The sequence below is a fragment of the Jaculus jaculus genome, chromosome 5, assembly GCF_020740685.1.
Source record: "Jaculus jaculus isolate mJacJac1 chromosome 5, mJacJac1.mat.Y.cur, whole genome shotgun sequence".
Taxonomy (NCBI): domain Eukaryota; kingdom Metazoa; phylum Chordata; class Mammalia; order Rodentia; family Dipodidae; genus Jaculus; species Jaculus jaculus.
Genome location: NC_059106.1, coordinates 32,566,145 through 32,575,091, shown reverse-complemented (window position 1 = coordinate 32,575,091; position 8,947 = coordinate 32,566,145). Strand labels below are relative to the sequence as shown.

The 8,947-nt window shown below is 44.2% G+C and overlaps 1 pseudogene; it reads right to left on the bottom strand.

Moving 5' to 3' along the window:
- Positions 1 to 1,614: 1,614 nt before the first annotated feature.
- Positions 1,615 to 7,863, bottom strand: LOC101603597 (annotated as a pseudogene).
- Positions 7,864 to 8,947: the final 1,084 nt, after the last annotated feature.

Here is an 8,947-nt window from a genome sequence, read left to right as displayed (position 1 = left end):
GACATGAATATTCTTCCACTCACTCAGTTTCAAGGTTGAAACACTTTTCTTTGAAACTATCATCCTGTTGTTCAATTGTGGTATTTTTAAAAAATAATTTTATTTTTATTTATTTGAGAGCATGAAAGAAGGAGAGAGAGAATGGGCATGCCAGGGTTTCCAGACACTGCAAACAAACTCCAGATGCATGCACTACTTTGTGCATCTGGCTTACGTGGGTCCTGGGGAATTGAATCAAGGTCCTTTGGCTTTGCAGGCAAGTGCCTTAACCGCTAAGTCTTCTCTCCAGCCCTCATCTGTGGTATTTTGAATGAGATGTCCCCATAGCATCATGTGTTTTGATTGCTTAGTCCCCAGCTGGCAGCAGTTTGGGAGGTGTGTTACTGGGGCAGATGTTGAGGCTTATTAGCCCAGCTCCAAGCCCAGTACTGAGACTGTTTCCTCCCAGATGATGTTATGCCCAGCCTCTGCTCTGCCATCCTTTCCCTGCTATGATGAAACTTCCTCATGAAAAAGAGATTTATTTTGGCTTACGGGCTCGAGGGGAAGCTCCACGATGGCAGGGGAAAACGATGGCATGAGCAGAGGGTGGACATCACCCCCTGGCCAACATAAAGTGAACCTAGCAACAGGAGAGTGTGCCAAACATTGGCATGGGGAAACTGGCTATAAAGCCCATAAGCCCGCCCCCAACAATACACTCCCTCCAGGAGGCATTAATTCCCAAATATCCATCAGCTGGGGACCTAGCATTCAGGACACCTAAGTTTATGGGGGACACCTGAATCAAACCACCATATCTATCTTTTTTTAAAAATTATTTATTTATTTATTTGAGAGCGACAGACACAGAGAGAAAGACAGATAGAGGGAGAGAGAGAGAATGGGCGCGCCAAGGCTTCCAGCCTCTGCAAACGAACTCCAGACGTGTGCGCCCCCTTGTGCATCTGGCTAACGTGGGACCTGGGGAACCGAGCCTCGAACTGGCTTCACAGGCAAGCGCTTAACTGCTAAGCCATCTCTCCAGCCCCATATCTATCTTTTGCTATAACTTTCAATATCTTGCTTTTCTTTGGGTGTTTCAACAAAATAAGGCATTCTTTTCACCGTCTCTCTCAGCTCCTGCTTCAAAGCCAGCATGAATTATTTGCTTTGTGCTTTCAGTGGCTCTGGCTTATAGTCTATACCAGGAAATGGTGGCCACAATACATCAGGTAACTTTCCCCCTCTGCTAAATCCAACGGGCTCAATATTAAAGGTGTAGGCAGCAGCATGTCCTGTTTCTGTATTCCTAGCCATCAGGTTATAGCTGAAAAGCTGGCAAATGCTGCTCACCAACCCTGAGAGCCTTGGGCAAAAGTGTGCAGCTGAGGTGCCTGATGGCGAGGAAGGCGGTGCAGGTGGTTGGCAGCCACAGGGGGTTCCAGCTCTGGAGAAGTGGGCAGCCTAAATTCTTTTGTATCTTATTTTTTTACCTCGAATCCACTATGTAACCTCAGGTAGCCATGAACTCATGGCAATCCTCCTACTTCTGCCTCCCGGGTGCTGAGATTAAAGGCATGGACCACCACCCAGGCTGCTAGGCTTTGCAAGCAAGTGCCTTTAACCACAGAATCATCTCCCCAGCCCCACAGATCCATCTTGAAAACATAGTGATGGTGGCATTAGGTTTCCAAACATAAGCTTGGCTGACACTGAAAATAGTTACCTTTTGTCGGGAGCCATGTGGTGCCTGAGTGTTCATCACTCCTGGTATGTTAAGGAGCACTGTCCTCCGTCATCAGGGCCTTTAACATGTGAGGATGTGGCGTTAGGGCTAACAGTATAACCTTCTTGCGTGTTTTCCCTCATCTGGAGTTTTATTTCATGTCTTAGTGCTGCAAGAACTTTCTCTTTGGTAAAATCAAACTCCCGAGAATTATCTTTAAACCAGATGGCCTGGTGAGGCCCTTTACCCAGAGTCACCTTTTCTAGAGACTGTGTCATCATCTCCCAAGGTTTGCATGGGAAATATTTGTGATTGAGCAATTGTTTCCAACATACTCACTTTCCCAGCACTCTGGTTTCCAGTGACAACAACGTGTTGTGGCTGATCTTGACATTACAAGCGCATCATAATCAGAGAACATCAAGAACTTCAGAGTACATACCCATCAAAGATTTCCCAAGTTGTCTACAATGGATGCCTTTGTCATCTTCCTGCAATCCTAATGTTCTCAATTCTTGGTTCCTTCCTAACATTCCAAGATTCTCTGATACATTTAGTCTGCAGTTTTTCTGGGAGTTGGCCAGTTGTTTCTTTGATACTTTTCTATAATGCTTGTCACTTTCAAATCCATGATCTATTGCTGTTTCTCCAGGTGACCCCATGATGAAAAAGCTATTCAATAAGTTAAGGCTTTCAAATCTCTTGCTAAAGTCTGGTGCTAGGGCTGGAGAAATGGCTTAGTGGTTAAGTGCTTGCCTGTGAAGCCTAAGGACCTCGGTTCAAGGCTCGATTCACCAGGACCCATGTTAGCCAGATGCACAAGGGGACACATGTCTGGAGTTCGTTTGCAGTGGCTGGAGGCCCTGGAGCACCCATTCTCTCTCTCTTTATCTATCTGACTCTTTCTCTGTCACTTTCAAATAAATAAATAAAAATAAAAAAAACAAAAAAATTTAAAGTCTGGTGCTAGCTTTGTAAGGGCCTTTAAATTAGGAAGGACTATTCTGATTTTCTCAAAATCAATACATTCATCAATTTCTCACACAATGTCAAGCACAGTCCATTTATAGTCACTAAGGTCTGGTAGCATTTCTTTCCATTTACTAAAAGTTTTTTTTTTCTGTATAGCCACCCTGAACAACAGATCCCAGGAGGAACTATTTATTTATTTAGTTATAATCATGGAGAGAGAGAGGGAGAATGGATATACCAGGGCGTCTTGCCATTGCACATGAGCTCCAGATACATACACCACTTTGTGCATATGATTTTACATGGGTACTAGGGAATCCAACCCAGGTCATTTCAGGCAAGTGCTTTAACCACTGAGTCATCTCTCCAGCCCAAGGTATCAATTTTTTAAAAAATATTTTATTTATTTGAGAGAGAGAGAGAGAGAACCAGCGGGGAGGGAGGGAGGGGGAGAGAGAGAGAGAGAGAGAATGAGACTGGGCACTCCAGAGCCTCTAGCCACTGAAAATGAACTCCAGACACATGCGCTACCCTGGCTTTATGTGGGTACTGGGCCTCAAGTCCAAACAGAGAGCAGTTGGTTTCTCCAATAACAGATATGCCACCATTGCACCAGTTGGCACATTTATTCTAGCTGGCCAGCCATAAAGCTTGCAGGGACCCCTAATGACTTTTTTTTTTCCTCCCCACATGCTGCATAGTTCTTTCTAGCATCCTGACAGCTAGTCAACAAGGAGGAGGTTTCCAGCTTGATTTCTCAGTGACCTGCAGTCCAGGCATGTGGAGTCTTCATCAATAGATTCTTACCAACTAGTTCTGGTGGGCAGTCAAGAACATTGGCAATGGCAATGGCAATGTTTTGGGGACATCAGAGGCTTCTCTGGCTAACAACTTGTTGGAAGGTATCCCATTCCCGGCACTGAAATTTTTCTAATAACAATCTATAGCTTCTGGGCACAACATTTTCTATCTCCACAGGATACTTCTGCCAAAACACTCCTTTAAAAAAATGTATTTAGCTAGCAAAGAAGTATATTTCCATATGATATGGCTTATTCATAACATATTAATTTTATTTTATTTATTTTTTTGTTTTTTTGAGGTAGGGTCTCACTCTAGCCTAGACTGACCTGGAATTCACTATGTAGTCTCAGGGTGGCCTCGAACTCATGGTGATCCTCCTATTTCTGCCTCCACCACTGGAGTGGTGGGGCTAAAGGTGTGCTCCACCATGCCCAGCTACATCTTAAAGTTTGATTAACCCTCCACCGACTGCTCTCTTCATCCCCTCTCCTGACCCCACTTAGATCATTCCATTCTACTCCAGGCATTCTGTTCCTCTACTTACATTTCTGTTACATGCTCTCCTTAATCCCCCTTGTGCATCTGGCTAACGTGGGTCCTGGGGAATTGATCCTTGAACCAGAGTCCTTAGGCTTCACAGGCAAGCACTTAACTGCTGAGCCATCTCTCCAGCCCTTCCTTTGCTTCTTACGCTCTTTCCACCATTCTGGACCCTGAGACTTGGAAGGTGTGATAGCGATGACTCTGTGTTGAACACTCCACTGTCACTTCTTCGTAGCTCTATGGTGACTTTTGTGTCATTCCAATCAATGGTCACCACCATCTGAAAAGAGAAGCTTCTCTAACCAAAAGTGAGAGTAGCATTAATATAGGCATAAACACATAATATATTCATATTAAATATATGTGTATATAAAATATATACACATAAACATAAGAAATTGTTTATAGCTGGGCATGGTGGTGCACACTGTTAATTCCAGCACTTAAGAGGCCGAGGTAGGAGGATTGCTGTGCGTTCAAGGACAGCCTGAGACTACGTATGAATTCCAGCTCAGCCTAGGCTAGATTGAGACCCTGCCTTGAAAAACAACTATAAAAAATATTTATAGGGCATTCTGGTGAGCATAATATATTCATTTGGCCAGACAACAGCAGCTATTAATTCCCTGAGAGCTTATGACTTCCTTAGCCACAGGCTTTGACTTGATTTTCTTTTTTAATATTTATTTATTTGCAAAGGGAGAAAGAGAGAGATTTAAAGAGAGAATATGAATGGGTGCATCAGTGCTTTGGCCAATGCAAACAAACTCCAGATGCACATCTGGCCCTACATATGGGTACTAGGGAATCAAACTCAGACCATTAGGCTTTGCAAGCTAGTGCCTTAACAGCTGAGCCATCTCTCTAGCCTTTAACTAGGTTTTCAGTACCACGCATGCATTCCCTCCCCTGGAGTCTCCAGTCTAATTAGAGTGTGACACTACTGGACGTTTGGCACACTTGGCCCGGCCGGCCAGGCATCACAAGGCTTGCAGGGTTCACTGCTATTTAACACCACTGATGGGTTTTTTCTCCCCAAAGGTTGGATACAGCACAGCTCTTTCCAGCTTTCTGACAGCAGAAAATGGAATATTTTTAAAGTGGAATCTTTTTATGGTACAATGGAAAAACAGAAGGGAGAATACTCATCATTTGTTATTAGACAAATTTGTTTCAGCTGGGGAAATTAAGTACTGTTGTTTATTTCCTTTGTTTGCTTGCTTCCTTTTCTTTAGGTTTTATTTCTTCCTTTCCTAATCACATAATGTCAATAGGGCAGAGTGGGAGGCAATAGCCTTAGGGTCAGGTGAGCATCCAGGTTACCATGGAGTTTTTCAGTGATGACGATGAAACCTGTAGCACACAGCTTCAGGTTCGCTGAGATGAACTTCCAGACCAGGCACAGTTATGGAGGAAGGGATTTATTGAAGCTTACAGATCCAGGGGGAGTTCCATAATGGCAGAAGAAGTTGGCCTGCTTTCACAGGACCAAACACACAGAGAGCAGCACAAGCCTAAAAGCCAAAAGCCACACAGCACAGCACACTTCAGGAACTCCAACAAGGCACACTCTGCATCTCTTTAGATTGAAATCTCAAACCCACCACCACACCTTACGATATTCCCAGTGACACCGCCTCCAGCCAGGTGGCTGTGGATGCAAACTACAAACTAATAAAACACTGGATATATTGGGGGCCATTGATTCAAACTACCACAAAACCCAAGGCCTTGCACACATTAGTGCTGTACCCACTGAGCCTCTGTCCTCTATGACTAATCTAAGTCACACTTGACTGTGTCAGTGCACAGAGATACAGGAAAGGTATATAGCTTACAAGAGGGCAACCTCAGGTCTTTGAGTGCAAGAGTTCTTGTAACAATCCCCACCAGCCATGCAGCTCAGGTGTAGGGAGATGAATCACCTTGGGAAGATGCAGAGCACACCTGAGAAACCACTGTGCCTTCTAACAACATTTTAAGTTTCCAAATAAACTATATCCACTAGTGCCACACTTAGGAACGTCCTAGTGTGAAGCCGGGTAGCTGGCATGTCCAGTACTTCCAGTCCAGAAGCTATAAAGACTGTTTGGTGATACCATTCACATACCACCTTATCAGGGTGCCATGGGAACCTCTAAGATTGGCCAAAGGTCAAATCTTAATTCAGGAAGGAGAAGCAATGTGTTAAGCCTTTTTATACACAGTCTGGTGCCAGCGGTGTTTTGCTGTTTTCATTACATATTTCATGAGAATTCACTCAATAAGAACAAATATAAAAACATCTATGAGGTGTTTTTAAATTATAAAGTGAGATTCATAGGTATACAAGTTACTTCAACCAGAAAATTCCTAGAGAGAACCTAAGAGGGACTTGGAGAGAACTGTATTATAAGGATGTACTCTTCCTATTTAAAAATTCTGATGCAGTAGTACACTCTATTGGATCTCTTGACTTTTTATTCTTTATTTTTATTTCTAATTTTAGAGAGAGAGAGCGAGGAGAGATAGGGAATCGGCACACCAGGGCTTCAGCCATTTCTATCGAACTCCAGATGCTTGCACCACCTCATGGGAATGTGTGACCTTGCGCTTGCCTCACCTTTGTTCATAACGTGGAATCTGGAGAGTAGAACATGGGTCCTTAGGCATTGCAGGCAAGTGCCTTAACCACTAAGCCATCACTCCAGCCCAATTCTATCCCTTTAAAATAAATTGTTTATCTTATTTATTTAAGAGGCAGATAGAATGGAGGTGCCAGGGTCTTCAGCTGCTGAAAAGGAACTTTAGACCCATATGCCATCTTGTGCATCTGGCTTACATGGGTCCTGGGGGAATAGAACCTGGGTCCTTTGGCTTTGCAGACAAATGTGTTAATCACTAAGCCATCCCTCCAGCCCAATTCTGCCCTTTTCTATCAGAATTAGACATTTCCTTCATTATACCTGAAGTTACAAAATCATTAAAAATATACATGTTGATCTTAGGCTCACTGTTGAAATGAATGTGTTTGTTTTTTCCCTTAATTTTTTTTTTACCTATTTAGAGGATTGAGTAGAGTTTGAAGCCACCCTGAGACTACATAGTGAATTCCAGCTCAGCTAGAACCTACCTCAAAAAACCAAAAAAGGGGGCTGGAGGGATGGCTTAGTGGTTAAGGTGTTTGCCTGCAAAGCCAAAGGACCCAGGTTTGATTCCCCAGGACCTACGTTAGCTGGGGGTACACAAGTCGCCCAATGTCTCTCTCTTTCTCTGTCAAGTAAATAAATAATAATAATAATGATATAAAGAAAAAACCAAAAAAGGACCCAAAGCCACTTCTGGGTTCAAGACAACATAGAGCCCACCCGGAGGGAGGGAGCTGGGGGTGGTGCGGCGGGGCAGGTGGCACCGGTGACAGCGTGCCACTGTTTGATTGGTGGGCTTCTTGGGTAAAAGACTGTTCCTCTGAGCTGGGCAGCTCAGAGCTTGGAGCGTAACACTTAGAGTTTATCATGTTGAAGAGGAGCGGTGGCTGCGACAGAGCCAGGATCAGAGCTGGAACCTAAGGAGAGAGGGTTCCAGAAGGAGGTGTATCTTCACCCATCACCACACCTCAGAGTAGAGCCTGCTCCCAGCTGCAGGGTCGGCAGCTGAGTCACTGCTTGTCGCCTTTGGGACAGTGTCCTGTTGGGAGCTGGAAGCTTGACGCGAGGACCTGCAGGAGGTCCTGTCCTCGGACCAAGATGGGGGTACCTGTATCTTACCCCTGTGAAGGAGGAGGAAGAATAGAGAACCTTCACCACTCTTGACCCCTCATCGCTAGCTTGACTTACTAAAGCAGGGGTGACAAGCATCTCCAAAGCCCTCAATCTCCAGATTCTAGTCTAGTTCCATGGCTCAGGAGGAAGAGGAAGAAGACCAAGGAAGAACTAGGAAATGGAAACAGAGTGGCCAAGGCCCAGCCCAGGCTGGAAAGCAGTGCATGAAGGAGAAAGAACAGGAGGATGAGAGGAAAGCAGCACACAGCTCATTGAAGGGAAGCACATGGAGTCAAGGTCAGTGTTGGATGTCTTCTTCAGCAGCTCACCGCCTTATTTATTTATCTTTTTAAAAGACATTTTTATTTTATTTATTTATTTATTAGTTAGAGACAGAGAGAGAGGGAGAAAGAGATAGAGAATGAGTGAGAATGGGCACGCCAGGGCTTCTAGCCACTGCAAACAAACTCCAGACTCATGTGCCACCATGTGCATCTGGCTTATGTGGGACCTGGAGAATCAAATCTGGGTCCTTAGGTTTCACAGGCAAATGCCTTAACCACTAAGCCATCTTGCCAGCCCTGTTTATCTTTTTTGACAACTTCCATAATTATAGACAATAAACCATCATAATTCCCTCCCCCTCACTTTCCCTTTCACAACTCCACTTTCCATCACATCCCATCCCCTTCTAAATCAGTTTCTCTTTTATTTTGATGTCATCATCTTTTTCTGCTATTATAATGGTCTTGTGTAGGTAGTGCCAGACACTGTGAGGTCATGGATATCCAGGCCATTTTGTGTATAGAAGAGTGCATTGTAAGGAGTCCTACCCTTCCTTTGACTCTTAAATATTTTCCACCACCTCTTCTGCAATGGACTCTGAGCCTTGGAAGGTGTGATAGGGATGTTTCAGTGTTGTGCACTCCTCTGTTACTTCTTAGCACTATGGTGTTTTTGAGTCATCCCAGTGGTCACTGCCATCTGAAAAGAGAAGCTTCTCTAACCAAAAGTGAGAACAGCATTAATATATGGGTATCAACAATAACAGAAGTGCTTACTGGGCAGTTTGGTGAGCATAATACATGCATTTAGCCAGACACCAGTAGGCATTATACCCTTAGGGCTCATGACTTCCCTCATCATAGGTTTACAGTATCAGGCATGTATTCCTTCCAAT